The sequence below is a fragment of the Sturnira hondurensis genome, unplaced genomic scaffold, assembly GCF_014824575.4.
Source record: "Sturnira hondurensis isolate 20B ecotype Veracruz unplaced genomic scaffold, ASM1482457v3 Scaffold0016284, whole genome shotgun sequence".
Classification (NCBI taxonomy): Eukaryota; Metazoa; Chordata; class Mammalia; order Chiroptera; family Phyllostomidae; genus Sturnira; species Sturnira hondurensis.
The window spans coordinates 3,215,114-3,231,890 of NW_028088915.1; the positions used below are offsets into that span (position 1 = coordinate 3,215,114).

A 16,777-nucleotide genomic window follows, 5' to 3' on the forward strand; every position below is an offset into this window, starting at 1 on the left:
GCTGTAGTCCCTCTGTGATTTCCTAGTACTTTTTTATCTGTTGGTCAACAATTTTTTAATCTGCATCACAGGTTGTTCCCTTGCTGGAACACAATGGCTCAGATCCCATCTCCATTGCTTGCAGACCCCCTGGGGCACAAAAGTTAAATTATTGGGGCCCTGTAGGTCATGTACTCCAATTCCTGGGATAATAGTTTTTTACATGTGTTAATCACTCAGGCTTATCGACTAGGACTGAAGCTAAAACCTTAACTCTCGAGTTCCCCAATCATTCCTCCACCCCCATTTGTTTTTAATTATCTTATATCTATATTAGTTTAATTAAAGCGATGAACTAAAACAACATAGAAACAGATAAGATTATTGAAGATCCCTTTGTTGTTATTAAGAGTCCTTCCACATATTAGAAACCATCCTGCAGGCAATTTGCTGTGACGAAAGGCAGTGTTGTAATTCATCTAAAACACTTTTTAGTCCAGTTAGCAAAAGTTGCACATTTTCCAGCTGGGGCTACATTGTTGTTTTTCAAATAAAACATTTCCCTGTCCTTTAGAATAACCATAGAATCCCGGTTATCTTTCCAGGGGCATATGAAACCTAGCAAGATATAAAATGACAGTTTGTTCTACACAGTTCCAGTCCACTTTTCTTCTTTGGGGATTTGTCTCACAAGTCTTGAGTAGCACCTTACGTCTAGGATCAGAGGAATGTAGGGGAGAGGAGTCTAATACAACTAAGATCATTAATCACAGCTAAGGTCTGACTTAAATGTTGTACATAGTTCTTTACCTTCACTTCTTCAGCTATGTACATATCCCCCAACCCCATCATAGGCTGAAATGATCACCTGTACACAATTTTATAGGATTCAAGGAGCCACCTTTATCCTGAGTAAGGCCATAGGTAAAACTTGATCTCAATGGAGTTGAGTTTCTTGACATAGTTTGACTACACTTTTTTTAAGGTGTTATTCATCTTTTCTACTTTCCCAGAAGCCTGAGGTTTCCATGCCATGTGGAGTCTCCACTTGATTCCTAAAATTTTACTAACCTTCTGTGCAATTTCTGAAACAAAAGCAGGTCAAATACGGTTCTGGGTGCTGCCAGGTAAGCAAAAGAGCAAATTATTTTCTTCAGTGGGGCTTTCATTTTCTCTGAGAATTTCTCAATTTTAGTACAACAGTCCTCTGCCCATCCTGGAAAGATGTCAATGAAGACTAACAAATATTTTCATCCTTGAGCCCTCAGCATCTACCTAAAGTCTATTTGCCAGTCCACAAACAGGCCCTTCCCTGGGTATTGTTTCCCTTCTTTTTTTCTGACGGGGATCTGCCTTGGGATTATTCTTCTGACATACATGGCTTTAGAAGTCCCAGGACCTGTGGGCTATGGTTTGATATAGATGATTCAAAACCCCAATTCCTATCTTTCTCTAAGTCTGCAGTTGAATATTTAGGGTTTAATTGTACAAGTAACAAAAGATTTATAATCGTTCCTTTTGCAGCCTCCTTTGCTGCTTGATCAGCCAGATTGTTTTCTTTAGCCACTTCAGTGTCCTCTTTCTGATGCCCGGGCAGTGCATAACTGCCACCTGTAAAGGTACCTGTATAGCCTCTAATATTTTAAATTTTCTGTTGCATGCTTAATTTCCTTTTTATTGGAGGTTAAAAGTCCTCTTTCCTTCTAGATATCCATTCACTCTCTTTTAAATCAATTCTGCTAGAATAAACTTCATCAATTGTTTCAGCACAGTCATACATTACCATGGTCAAGTCAGGCTCGGAGAAAAGGGAAGCAGGATTTAATTTAATTACACTTTTGAATTGCTTCGCACTTGCCCATTTTTCCAGCAGAGATTCCTTTTTGCTCTAGCAGGCTCAGCACTTAGTGGGGGTTACAAATGGTGATAGGCCATCCCTAGGAAAACTTTTCAGCTTCCTGTGAAAGCTCACAGGTGGCTTCCTCATCCCTCAATCAGGCTGGCCCCTCCTGGATGGTGGGATCTAATTTCTTTGACCGTCCAATAAGGCTCTTTTTGCAGGTTCAAGCAGGAACCCAAGAAACATTACTGCTTTTGGAAAATCTGGGCCTTCTGTGCTGATATTTTATAGCTACAAGATGCTAAATGTTCTAAGGTAGCTATAGTAATAATTACATGGTGCATCTACTTATTCTAACAGAGTTCCTCCTTCTGCCTTTAAGTCTTTTAAGTTTTGGCTCAGAGTCTCACCAAAAATCATGGGGAGAGTTCTTGAACCCTTGTGGTAAGACTGTGCAGCAGTACTGGGTCTTGATCTCAGATTCCTAGTGCTGCCATTCAGAAGCAAACAACGGTTGAGAGATCTGGTCAACTAGAATGCAAAGGAGAGCATATTTTAAGTCTAATACTGAATACCAGAGGCTATTCCCAGGTATCTGTTCCATACAATGTCATCTATAGCCCTTAAATCGTCTATTATATGGGGAGCAGCAAGGCTGAATAAGTCCATACTCCTGAAAATTCTGAATTACTGGGCATATTCCTTCTAGGATCTTCTTTTGCGAAGGATAATGCTTGCCCCCACCACAGTTTGAGGTCAAGTTTAACAGGGGAGGCTTGTTTAGACCTGTCTGACCTCCCAGCAGCCCACACAATGACAAGGTTTCTTCGGGTCTGAGTTGCTTTCCTCATTCGTCCCAAGGTTTCATAAGGAACTTCCAGGAATGTTCTGAAGAGTCCTATAGGTGGAGCTGTGGTTATTTTGGAGAGAAAGTGATTTGAGCATGGAGTTTCAACAACAAATTCTTTCCCAGGAAAGAAAACCATATCTCCCAAGCACATTCAAATAGCTTTAAGAAACATTGACTTTCAGGCCTCCCAGAAATTCCAGTTGCAGTTCGTTTAGTTAACTTACCATAGACTATGTCACTCTTGGTATCTTCAGAGAGGTGTACAGTTCGTCCCCCGATGCTTAGTTTTACCTGAGTTCTCAGACTCTGACCTGCTTTTTCCTCACTTGGGTCACTCATTTTTTCCTTGTCCTTTTCTCTTGCAATATGATTGACCTGCCCCAGTGGGAACTTGTCCTCTGCCAAATTTGGTTTCCTAATGTGTTCAGGTTGGAGAGAACAATTCAGGCTCACCTCCTTCAGCTTCCTCAGATGAGTTAGGAGGACCCACCCCCCCCCCCCCGGGGCTGGAGGGGCCATGGAAACCCTGATTACATAATCAGGGTTTATGCTGCTGTTTGCAGCAGCCATCCTAATCTTCCTGGCCCTCTCTCTGAGTTTCTTCTATCTGCAACAGCTAAATTCCCTTTCATTGGGACCATTACTGTATTTCCTTTTAATTCTACATCTTTATTATTAAAGTAAAAAAAAGTCTACACATAAGGTATTTTATTTTGTCCCACTTCACAGATCTTTCACAAAACAACTCCAAGTACAATATAGTACAACAGTTTAAAGACCTGTGCAGTGGCCAGCATTGTCTTGAATCCAAATTATACATAAGCCAATCAGTATTACAATTTAAAAAATCATTTTCTTAGGTTTATGAGCATAGATCACCTAATCAGCTGAATTCACCTTAAATGGCTATTCCCCAGAACAAAGTCTCCCCTACCCATTCTACCAGACAGAGCTCTGTAATATCATACAAAACAGAAGGAATTCAGCTTAAAGGATGGTTCCCTGGCACAGAGTCTTCCATCCCCTCATTCTACCATACAGAACTTTATAATGTCGTACAAACCAGAAGGAATTGGCTCCAAAAAGGCTTACTCCTGGGATGGAGGCTTCCCCCATTCTGTCAGACAGAGGTCTGCAATGTCACACAAACCAGAAGACATTTTAATTAACCTAGGGCTGCATTCTCACACCAGAAAGCACAGTGATTCAATCGAAAGTGAAGGTGACAGAGAGTGCTGAGAATTGGAGAACGAGAATCCCCAAATGAAATAACTTGGCAGGTGCTAAGGAGTCTCTAAATCCACAGCCACGGACCCTCCACTCCAGGCAGCCAAAGGGACACTCCACCAAATACCCAGATACCCATAAAGTTCTAAAGACCCATAGAAAGCCAAATATCCATGGAGTTCCAAAGGTGTCCCACCAGAGTTCCCAGAAAATGAAACTGGAAAAGTAGGTGTTCGTACTGCCTGTCACTATCAGAACCAGTAAGTAGAGACAAGGATTGAAACTTTATTCAGGTGCTGGTGAACTCAGAAGATGGTGGGCTACATACCCTTAAAAAGCATCTCAACATCTCATCTCAAATTGACCTTTTTATATGGAGAAGAAAGTGTAGGTAAGGGGTTTGTCTGGCACCTAGTTTCCTGTATTTCCTTATCTGTTGATCAACAATTCTTTACACTACTGGGTGTTCCCTTCCTGAAACACAATGGCTCAGACTCCATCTCCATTGTTTGCAGACCCCTGGGGCACAAAGGTTGAATTGCTTGTTGGGAGTCTTTTGATCATGCATTCTAGTTCCTGGAATGATAGCTTTCTATATGCATTAATAACTTACACCAATCACCTAGGATTGAAGTTAAAACCTTTAACTCTTGAGTTCCCCTATCAATTTCACCTATCTCTAAGATGCTTCTACTCCTGAACCTTTGGATTTCTAATTATATCACTTAATTTTTTTGGTTTAGGCAAAGATTTTCTTGGTTTTATGACCAAACTCTCACCTATTATAAAGCATCCACCAAACCTCATAGAAACACAAATTATGTAAGTTTTCTTATTCCTTATAAATATAAAATCTCACACCATCTAATAATCTATTATTTTCAGGGCTTCAGAAAGTGTGATCAAAGAATTTAATTACAAAGCCAGTGATCTCTGTTTAAATAACATTAAAGAAATCCATAAATTTTGGAGAATGGAAAGCAGAAGAGAAACTAAAATGAACTAAAATGCTCTTTGTGGTTACATTAAAAACCTCCAAAGTGATGTAATATCGCTGAGGATAAGAACAAAATAGAAAGTTTATCTTATATTTAAGCATTCCAGGCTTTGTTGTTCAGGCTTGAGGCAAATGTATGTTATTTACTCCATGAATCAGAGCATTCCCCTCATAAGAGATGAGTTTGTAATGGAAATGCCGGTACATTCTTAGTCACTAGAGCAAGAAGATGTCAACTTAATAGCATCTCTATTGCTCCAAAACTTAAGAAAATTATAACCCAAGGTTTTGTGGTGTCAAAATACTCTAGACAAGAATATTGTCCCCTTCCCTCTTCTCGCTAGAGAAAGAATCCACAAGTCTGAGGAATATGCAATTATCATCAATTGGTCCATTTACCCTCTTTTCCTCTGAAATTTCTTTATGAATTAAAAGGTCAGTATTAAAATTATTTCAGCCATATTTACCCAGGAGTAAGATTAATGAAACCATATGCATCCTCTTAATTATATTTTACTTTTATGCTGCTTTTTACCTGAATTCATACTTTCTCATCAATCAAGAAACATTTGGTTACATCAGGAACAGGTATTCTGACAGGCATCATTGTTTTCTCTCTCTAAGATTGTTGGGGAATTTATACTTCTGCAATGGAAACACTATTTTTACAATCTGTAACTATTATTAGATACAGGAAAAGTAGACTCAAAACAAAATACAGGAGCCACCAATTCTGAATGTGTCATTTCTGAAAGTTCAAATATGATTGAACATTAGTAAATTTAAAGATAGATTGATCTATTAACTGACTCACTGTTTTCGAAAAATTGCTTTCTACATTACTGATGTGTTTCTTGTTATTGTGAGACACAGATTGAAGTCTCCTCCTCTTTAAAAGTTATTTATTTATTTATTATTTTTAAATAAATTACGTATTCGTCTGCATAGATTCAGCAGAAGGACTTGAACATCCAACATAATATCCCATAATATTTAAGGGATACATTCTTAAGTACAAAATTTAAAAAAAAAAGCAAATCTTCCAACCATTCCCTGAGTACATTAAACAAACATTTACAACTGTATTCATGAAAAATCGACTAAGTTAAAGGGAAAATAATGAGAAAACATATAATCACAATGAGAGACTTCCACATATTTCTCAAAAATAGTGATAGAAGAAGCAGACAAGTAAATGTAGAAAATAGATCCTTCGAAAATAATGAGTCATCACAGAACGATGTGCAGTCACAATTACAGAATGCATGTTGTTTCAAGTGCCTATAAATCATTTGCCAGAATTTACCATAGGGCAAAAATTTAAAAAAACTTAATAAAATTGAATTTTAAAGCATAATATATGATTTAAATTATAGCTTTCCCACTAGGGGGCATATAAGCTTGGGCAACTTACTTGGCTCTCTAAACCCTGAAAATGTACTTAATAATAGTAGTTCCATTCATTGGATTGTTGTAGGACGACACATACAAAACCCACACACCTGGCATGTGTTAAGGAAATAAATGTATATTTAGGGACATCAGTATTTCTTGAAAGTTGTTGAAAGTTGTTCTAATACATCTGTCAGATGTTTTAAAAATCTCATACTGGGAAAAGTCTATACAACTGACCTAAGTAGCAATGGAGGACAAAATGAGTGGGAAATTAAAGAGAGGCATGTTTTGACATAGAAGAAGCAACACAGAGGCTGTGGATTTCCCCTAATCAGTGTGGGTGGACTCAGTACTTAGTGAGTTTACTGTTGCCGTAGGTGTTGAACAAGGTTTCACGGCACCATTCCAGGGCATCAGGGAATAGTGGCATTCAAACTGTGCTCTGCAGGACCAGGGAGGTGGCTGTGGGAGAGAGGAACATTATGGTTGCTTCCTCTGCTCCCAGACGGAGCAGTTCAACTTTTTCTATTTAACATGCGGAGTGTATAAGCAGAATTCTTTTTGGAGGAAATGTTCTGCTATTAAAAAAAACATTTAAGCATCGCCACTACTGATGATGTTACTGCATCAAAGGAAGGTTAAACTAAATAACCTCTAGGTTGCCTCCTACTTTAAAATGGTTCATAAATTGCCTACATTTTTTTCCCATAGGCAAGAATGCAACATAGTTACCATAGAATGAAAATACAGAGCTGAGAGAACTCACAGGCTATGCAATATTGCTAAATTGGTCTCCCCTCAAATTTGTCTAGCACTTATCACTTAGAGGCAGTTTCCACCTTTTGCAACATTGAATTTTACCTTTATGGTAGATCCATATTGCTACATTTAGTCTTCCATTTTAGCTCCTGGAGACTTTATTCAATTGCTCAGTAGCTTATTAATACATAATCCTGTCATCTAAAAGCAAAAGTGAAGAACTCCAGGCTACTTTTTCAAAGTGCTGCTCTGTGTTAATGGAAGGATTTCAAAAGACCACAAGGGAGATTCTTAGAAAATGAAGGCGCTGGATTAAGCAAACCTGGATATATTTTTAAGAGAATAATAATCAGTACTTCCAAACTCTTAGGAAACAAACAAAATTATTTAATAACTCACTATCTTTAGCACATTAATTTGTTTATAGCTAAAACATAATATGAGTGCAATAATTTCTCTATGCATACAAATTTTTGCAGCTTCGGGAAATAATATTGCAATCATGAATATTACAGACTTTATGTCTGCATTTTTTTCTTTGATGACTTACTAGGCCATAAGTCTGGTTCCTTGATAAGGAAAACACCACCCCTCCAAACCATGGTAAGCTTGTTACTATGTGCAAACATTATCTGCATTGTGTTCATTCACATTAAGGCTTTGTTTCTGACCAGTGGTAACACAAGCTGAAAGCTTTTCCTCTGACCTACTTGTCAGTATGATACTACATTCATTTTTAAATTCATAAAGGATTATATGCATAAAGATCACATACTATTCAAGCTTAGAGTTATTTCAACAACTTTAAAATCATTTTTCTAAGAGGTAACATTTCCTGACTCTAAATTTCAATTAAAATTATTTGTTTGGCAGGTTCACTGTATTAAGTGACAGTTTTCCAGATACTGCAGGGCACTTAGAACTGATCACAGGAGTCTATTCAGTATGGTAAATCTTACTCGGCCTGAACTTTGACAAGATTTTATGGCAATCTGGTCCCATTTGTGTGTGTCCAATGATTATCAATGGAGGCAAATATGAGGTAACTCAGCAAAATGCTTCTCAAGATTCTCAAACATTTTCCACAACCTCCTAGTCACTTCTGTTTATTTGTCTGAAACTTTGGGGCATATTCAAACTAGTTTCCAGTTAATGACAACTGTCACCAAAAACCAAGGGTGCACCAACAGCATGCCCAGAGGAATGACAGGACTCTCTGTGCCATTAGAGGTTTCCTTTTTGGTGATTGAAGAAGAATGAACGATATAACAAAACATTGAAACTCCTTGGCCTTTAGCACTCTCAGACTTAAAATATCAAAAATATTTTAAAATTCCTTTAATGGATTATACATAAGCATATTCTGAATAGGGGATAACACAGGTAATAATACCTATCCTATTATCAGGCTCTATTGATTCTTTCAGTAGAATGCAGCAGTACTGGGCTTTGAGTATCATTATGTATGTCATGTTTAGGCCAATCGCTAGGCCTGGTTTAACGTGGACTCTTTTGGAGTGTCAGATCATGAACTGGAGACCTGGATGGCTGCTTCGTTATGCTCGGAAGTGAACAAACGAAATCCAGATAGACAAAGTGAGAGAGAGAGAGACATGTGTTAGTTTGGATTAATAATGGGCTTTCAGTCCATTTTGCTGAATTTGCAAGTCTTATAGATTATTAATGTATTGATTCAAAATTATCTCAGAGTTTACTGGGTCTTGAGCCCTGTAATAAATTCTGATGTGGAAAATACAAGAAGCTATATTTTGATTTTAAAGATTTTATAGTCTTGTGGAGGAGAAAAGTTATGTTGAAAACACAGGATGATCTGTGCTTGATTCTTCACATAGTGACTTAACACCTCAATGTCCTCATTTTCTTCTTTACATGTTCCTTTCCCATGAAGGAATTTTAAATCTGGAAATCATATTTTTGAATCAGTTCACTCCTCTGGACACCATACGTGTCCTAAGGTTTGTTATTGTTGTTTTTGAAGCAGCTGGGGTTTATCAGTCACTGGTCTAGAAAGAAGTGGGCTTTATGAAGTAGCCAGTGAGGGAATTAGCAAGGTATCTAATTTTTTGTAGTTTTCCCTCATAAATCAAGATTCATTAGGACTGCCACCAGAGGGTGAGTCAGAAGAGAAGGAAAAGAAAAAACACAAAATCACTGTTATTTCACAGCAACTTTAGAAATAATGTGAATTAGAATGACTGAGACAGTTGAAACGAAAAGCCAGAAAAAGTTGAAACATCAACAAACCTGGCTTCTTCTTCTATGCTTTGATTGTACTTGCTTTACAAGGAAGACCATTTTATCAATTGATGAGCATAATCTTGTTATTTCACCTTTGTACTAACTAGTTCCTGTGACTTTTAAACTAAAGAAACACTAAGCTCCTCAAAAATGTTATTTTTCTAGAAATGTGTGTCTATACTAGTAATTCTCTAACCAGACATATGAATGGTCTGCTGAATCCTGAAATGTGACCTGGGCATTAGAAAAATAATTTAAAAGAAAAAAGAAACAACTGATTGCCTAAGGTTCTTTCGGGTTCAAGCCCCAGGGGACCATTGGCCCACCCGAATCTCCTCCTTACTTATCACCCACATCTTGAAAAATATTATGGAGCTTTCTTTCCTACGGCAACATAAGCCCCATTATCCTTAACACGAAAAGCAAAGGCAAGCAAGCACCTGACACTTAGTTCTGATGGCATCAGTGTTATGGGAATCTGGGTGGTTGTTAACAGTGTTTTGCGACAATGCTCATTCCTTTCTGCTCCCATCAAATATAACTTTATTGACCCCAGTATGGTCCAGTTCATAAAAAGTAAACACCTTTAGGTACCTTTTGAAGCCTTTTCTGTAGGTTGTTTTAAAAATTGCACTGTAATATATGGAATGACCTGTCCAGTGTCCAACAAAAAGTAATTTTTAACAATCTACCAAAGGGTTTTTTCTTTCAGTGATTTTAAGAAAAATACTCAATGCATTATATTCTTATCTCTTTTTTTTGAACAGGAGCTGGCTGGTGAAAGTCCTCATTTAAGATATACATACTACCTAATGCCAAAATAAGATATCGGATAAGTCAGGCAAAGATACTGGGTGGGGTGGAAGAATGGCAGTGGTCGGAGAAACTCGGCAACGTGATACATTATTCTCACCAACAGAATGGCTGACCTGGGTATTGGGATCTCTTAAGTCACACAACCGGTGATACTTTTATCTACGTTGTCATGTGCTTAAACAAACAAACAAAAAGAACACTACTTTTGAAAGGTGATCTTCATTTTTGAGAGAATGCAGCTTTAAAAACAAAGGCTGATGTAGTTTCATTCCCTACTGTTTCAGAGAGATTTCAATACAATGATATTTCTGTGGGGACCAATCCAATCCACGATCATGAGTATGGTCAGCACTAGCAGAAATGCACTTTCCCCACAAGAGGGCTGGTCTTCACCACCACACCCAGTGATTCTTGGGAACTAATCTTGCTCACCCTATTGCAGATCTTCTTTATCTGCAATTGTGCATCCTTTAATTTCCAATTTTCTGTAAACAATGTGTTTGTATTATGTGCGATTTCTACAAATTCCCATTTTTTACATCTTATGTTTCTAAGTGGTTTTGATTTAACTTATACAATAACGATAAAGTGATAACTGGTTTACTCATCATCTTCAGAGTGCCGCGTGCAATTAGCATCTGTCTCATAATGTCACAATTTTCACAATTAAAACAATTCATTTTAATGAATGCCTACTATGTGCATAGTATAGCTCTTTAATAGAGCTCATCCATCACCTAACCAAAATCTTGTTTTTAAAAAGGATTGAGTGGAAATCTTTTATTTTATAAGAGTTTCCTAAAATTCATCCTGAAGAATTTTAGGGAATTCTCCTACATGAAAACTCCTATTGATTTATTTAAAGTTTATAGGGAGGGGTAGAGAAGGAAACTCAATTGTGGTGATTCCACTCCCTGTGGCACAGACCGAGCTGCAATCACCAAGCTTCAAACACCATGCAAGCTGTACACTAATGTTCACATCAGGGAAGAATCTGAGAAACAGAGTAAAATTACTTTTCCAAAGTCATAGAGTAAGGACTCTAACCTAATCCATTTCACAATGATGTGCCCGTATAGCAATTATTGCAGATACAAGTGTATATTCATTATTGGAATCTTCTTAGGCTATACATTTTTAAGTGGAAAATGATGTAGATGGATTTAAAAAAACACATATGCTTTGGAATCAGAATGACCGAGGTTGAATTTAGTCACTGTCATTTAGTAGGCAATTCATTTAATATTTAAGTCTCAATTTCTCCCACTTATAAAAGAGGTTAATAATATTGTTTATCCCAGAGTATTGTTATGAAAATTAAATAAGTTATATTAGGTACTAGAATTATTAAAAATAATGAATATATACTGACAGATATAATTATATTTATATTTAATTATACAGTATGCATTATATATTAAATATTAATACAGTATATACAGAAGTAAGGTCTGCTTGAGTGTGGTTGGTAGGGTAATAATGTGAGTATAATAATTTATAGTTTTTATTTCAACATTTCACCTAAAATGTCATATACTGTGCTTGAGTGTGATATTGTTATGTTATAGAATTACATGCTTATGATTTTGTAATAAAAGATTTTATAATAAAAGGGGCATTATATGATTCAGACCCTGTATATCTCCTATGTATTTTCAAATACATTTTCTAAAATTCAAAGTCAAATAATTTGCAGATATAAAAGAAAAGGTCACTTTTTCTTGCTAACCCAATCTCGAGATTCATGTTTTTATTGCAGAGGATCAGAACAAATATTTTGAGCAGGTTATAAGGCTGGCTTTGGCAGGATAACACTTGAGAATTTTCTACTACAGAATTTCTATACATACAGGTCACAAGCATCACCCATAAATTACAAAAAATTTCTTTCTGCACATACAATTCAATCTGGCATTTGCTTGAACATCTTGCCTTCACTGACTTCTCAGACAAATAATACATTTAGTCTCTCAGTCATACAGGTGCAATGTCTCCTAACTTGCCACTTGGCAACTTTTAAAAGAGATTCTTGGTAAATGGTAAAATGCATAACATTTGAAGATTTTAAAACTATATAAAATTAGTCATCTTTTCCTTGAGCATTTATAGCCATAGAAGTTGTTTATTGACATAGCCTGTCTTTAAATATGAACTTCTTTCCTCATAAACTGGTAATTACTCTTAGTTTTATCTTGCTATGGATCATAATGCCATGCTTGCAAACTCCTAGAGCTATTGTGAGCTCACTTCAGAATTACAACTTAGAGCAAGATAAATTAGAGGAAAAGAAATTCTTAATTGAGGCACCCCGTAGCTTCAGACAGTAAATCACCCAAGACCTTTTGTCTCCATAATGCATGGAAGCTTTATATAATTTTCCCAGTCAACACTAGCTCTAATCTGTGCCATTATGAAAGGATATCATAGAGAAAGTAAATGGCCTTTTGTAAGTCACTTCTTAGTTCAGTTTACTTTTCTGTTAAATGAGTATATTTGTTTGTTAGGACTGCTGTAACAGAGTACCACAGACTAGGCAGCTTAAACAACAGGTGGGTATTATCTTACCTTCTGGAAGGCAGAAGTCCAAGATCAAGATGTTGGTAGGCTTGCTTCTTTCTAAGGCCTCTATCCCAGGCTTGTGGACAGCTGTCTCCTCCTTGTCTCTTCATACAGTCTTCTATTCACACACCTGTGTGTCCAAATTTATTTTTCTTATGATACCCTTCATATGAGATTAAGGCCCACCCTAGTGGTGTCATTTAACATAGTTGATTTTTGTAAAGATCCTATCTCCAAATGCAATAACATTTGAGGTATTAGGACTTCTACACAGGAATTTTGAAAGAGACACAATTCAGCACATAGCCATGAGCATACCTCCTATTCTAATGTTTGGAAGATGCTGCAATAATTAAATGAAGTGATACCTAGTAAAGAACTTGCTATAAAATGATCAATAAATACCAAACTTGTTAGCAAAAATTACTACTTGTGACATTTTTATGTAAGTTAATCTCTCTTAATAATTTGTATAACACCTGCATTGAAACATATCTTCGTGCCTCAAAATTTACTATTTAAAATTGTATTTTTAATTAGTAAAGTCAGTATTTTTGTATATTCACAGATTATTAAATCATCCCCACTATTTAATATTAATATGTTTTTTATTGCAACAGAAATCCTATACATTTTAGCTGCCACTCCCCATTCCCTTTTCCCCTTAGAACCACTAATCTAGAGCCTGTGTATGAATTTGCTCGTTCTGGACATTTCTTATAAATGGAATTTTATATGTGTTCTTTTGTGATTGGCTTCTTTCACTTAGCATAAGTGTTTTCAAGGCTGACCCATGTAGATATACCTATCAATCCTTCATCAATTTGCATTGCAAATAATACCACATTTGTTTATTATCAGTTGATGGACATGTAGATTGCTTCTACCCTTTGTTTATTATAAATAATTCTGTTATGAGCACTCATATATAATTAGTTATGTGGACATATATTTTCATTTATTTCTCTTGGGAGTGGAATTCCCTGTCCATGAGGTACCATATTTTTCTGGGTATAATGAACAGTTTTTTGCCCAGATTTTGGAAGAGAAAATAAGGATATGTATTTTACATGGGTAGTACTAATTCCATATCCATATAAATGTTTTAAATTCTTTTATTTATGCTTATGCATTAAAAGTGTTACTCTAGAAAGCAATAATAATATCCATGTGCAAAATAATACCCTGTAATATGATATTCAGTTTTGTTTCTAAATATAAATACATAAATAATTGAATTAAAAATTAAATGAAAGATTTTTTCCCTAAAAGTTTGGGCAAAAACATGAGTGTGCATTAGACATGGAAGCACATTATACATGGCAAAAACTGTAACTCTATGCTTAGCATTTTGAGGAACTGTCACACTGTCAACTTTTAGCATTGTCTGTCTTCTTTATTTTAGATACCTTGGTGGATCTCAAGTAGTCTTTCATTGAAGTTTTGAGTTCCCAGATGATCAATAATATTGAGCATCATTTCATGTGCTTATTGACAATCTGATATTTTCTTTGGAGTAAAGTGTATTCAGATCCATTGGTCAGTTTATAATGAGTTGTCTTTTTATTATCAAGTTGTAAGACATCTTTATATGAATCATCAGTATATGAGTCTCATCTGATATGTAATTGGCAAATATTTTTATTCTATTCAGTGGGTTGTATTTTCACTTTCTTAATGGTGTCTTTTGAATTGTATACTTTTCTAATTTTTATAAAGTCCAATGTATCCATTTTTTTCTTAAATTGTTTGAGTTTTTTGTGTCATATGTAAGAAAATACCATTTATCACAAAAGTAAAATATTTACTGTTATTTCTTATAAGAGTTTTAGAGTTTTAACTTCCAATTATTTCTATGTCTAGTTTTCAGTTAACTTTTATGCATGGTGTTTGAGAGAGAGGTCCAATCTCATTCTTTGTGTATGATATCTAGTTGTCACAATGCCATTTGTTCAAAAGACTGCTTTGTCATGCTGTCTGGTGAGGCTGTTGGTTCAAGCATCATCCCATGGACCTAAATGGTTCAATTCCCAGTCAGCTCACATACCCAGGTTGAAGGTTCAATCCTGATTGGAGTGAGTATTAATAGGCAACTGAGTGATGCTTCTCTCATATATCTCTCGCTTTCTCTCTCTCTCCCTCTCTTTCCCCTTCTTCTCCATCTAAAAAAAGCAATGAAAAAATATCTCTGGGTGAGGATAAAAAAACAATAATAATAAAAGTGAAAGACTACTTAGCCCCCCTTATCTTGACACACTTGTCAAAAATTAATTGACCATAAATTTAAAGTGTATTTCTATAATATGAGTTCTATTCCATTGATCCGTTTTTCCTCATGTCAGTACTAAAACTTCTTTATTAAATTTGAACTTGGAAGGTGTGAGTCACTCAACTTCAGTAAAAAAATACATTAAAAAAACCCTCAATATTATCTACCAATTCATGAACATGAGATGTTTTTTCTTAAGTCTAATTGTTTTATACAAGCTTTTGTAATTTTTGATATGTCTTGAACTTATTTTGTTAAATTTGTTCTTATATATTTTATTATTCATGCTGTTGTAAATAGAGTTGTTGTCTTAAATTCATTTTGGGGTTGTGCGATGCTACTGCATGGAAGTGAAAATATTTTTTATTTTGAACTTTATCATAGAGATGTCATTGAACTAATTTGATAGTTCTAGTATTTTGGTAGTGGGTGTCTTAGGATTTTCTAAATAAAATATCACATCACCTATAAACAAAGATAGTTTTAGTTATCTTTTTTTTCAATGTGGATGACTTTATAACATAGTATCTACTTTTCCTAGCCAGAAGTCTAGAAAAATGTCAAATAGGAATCAAGAGAACAGACATCTTTATCTTGTTTCTTTTCTTAGAAGAAAAACATTGGATGTAATAGGTGTGGAGTTTTCTTACATACCATACATCAGGTTGAGGAACTTTATTTCTCTTGCTAATTTGCTTATGCTTTTATCATTAAAAAATGATAGAGTTTTACCAAATGCCTTTTCTGTATATATTTTGAGATGATCAGGATGGTTTTGTCCTCTTTCTATTGATATGGCGTATTACAATGCTTGATTTTCACTTTACTTGCCCTGGACAAATCCTATTGGATCATGGAGTATAATCTTTTTATATGCTTCTGTAATTGTTTTACTTATATTTTTGAGAATTTTTGCATCTATATTTATAAGGGATACTGCTCTTTAGTTTCTCCTGATAATTTATAGTTCAAACTTATATAGATTCATTTTTCCTCTGATCATTGATAAATCAAACAAAAATTTATTTTTTTAGTTGCAACTTTTATCTAACATTAATCTTATGCTTGTCGTTATTTTTAATTATATTTATTGATTATGTTACTATAGTTGTCCTGCTTTTTCTCCTTTTGCCACCAACTCTGCCCAGCAATCCCCCCACCATTGTTCATGTCCATGGGTCATGCAGAAAAGTGCTTTGACTACTTCATTTCCTACACTGTTTTACATCCCCATAGCAATTCTGTAACTATTTATTTGTACTTCTTAATCCCCTCACTTTTTCATCCATTCCTCCACACCTCCCTCCCATCTGGCAACCATCAAAACACTCTCTGTATCCACTATTCTGTCTCTGCTCTTCTTGTTTGCTTTGTTTCTCAGATTCAATGGTTGATAGATTGGAATTTTTTACCAATTTATTGTTCTTAGTTTTGATCTTCTTCTTTTTCTTAAATAAGTCCCTTTAACATTTCATATAATAATGGTTTGGTGATGATGAACTCCATTAGTTTTTTCTTGTTTGGGAAGCTCTCTATCTGCTCTTCAATTCTAAATGATATCTCTGCTAAGTGGAGCAATCTTGGCTATAGGTCCCTGTTTTCATGACTTTGAATATTTTTTGCCAATCCCTCCAAAGTTTCTTTTGAGAAATCAGCTGATAGACTTATGGGAAGTCCTCTGTAGGTAACTAACTGCTTTTCTCTGGCTGCTTTTAAAATTCTCTCTTTGTCTTTAAGTTTTGGCATTTTAATTATGATGTGTCTTGGAGTGGGCCTTTTTGCATCCACCTTGTTTGGGACTCTCTGTGCTTCCCAGACTTATCTATT

General features: G+C 35.6%; 1 long non-coding RNA gene across 1 annotated transcript; it reads right to left on the reverse strand.

Annotated features, from left to right (window-relative positions):
• Positions 1-1,529: 1,529 nt before the first annotated feature.
• LOC119000773 (uncharacterized) lies at positions 1,530-15,102 on the reverse strand. Its single transcript, XR_005069405.1, has 3 exons — positions 15,091-15,102; positions 10,960-10,966; positions 1,530-1,602 (listed from the first exon to the last, which is right to left on the reverse strand). It is a non-coding gene; the product is annotated as an uncharacterized LOC119000773 (long non-coding RNA).
• Between the last annotated feature and the right edge of the window lie 1,675 nt (positions 15,103-16,777).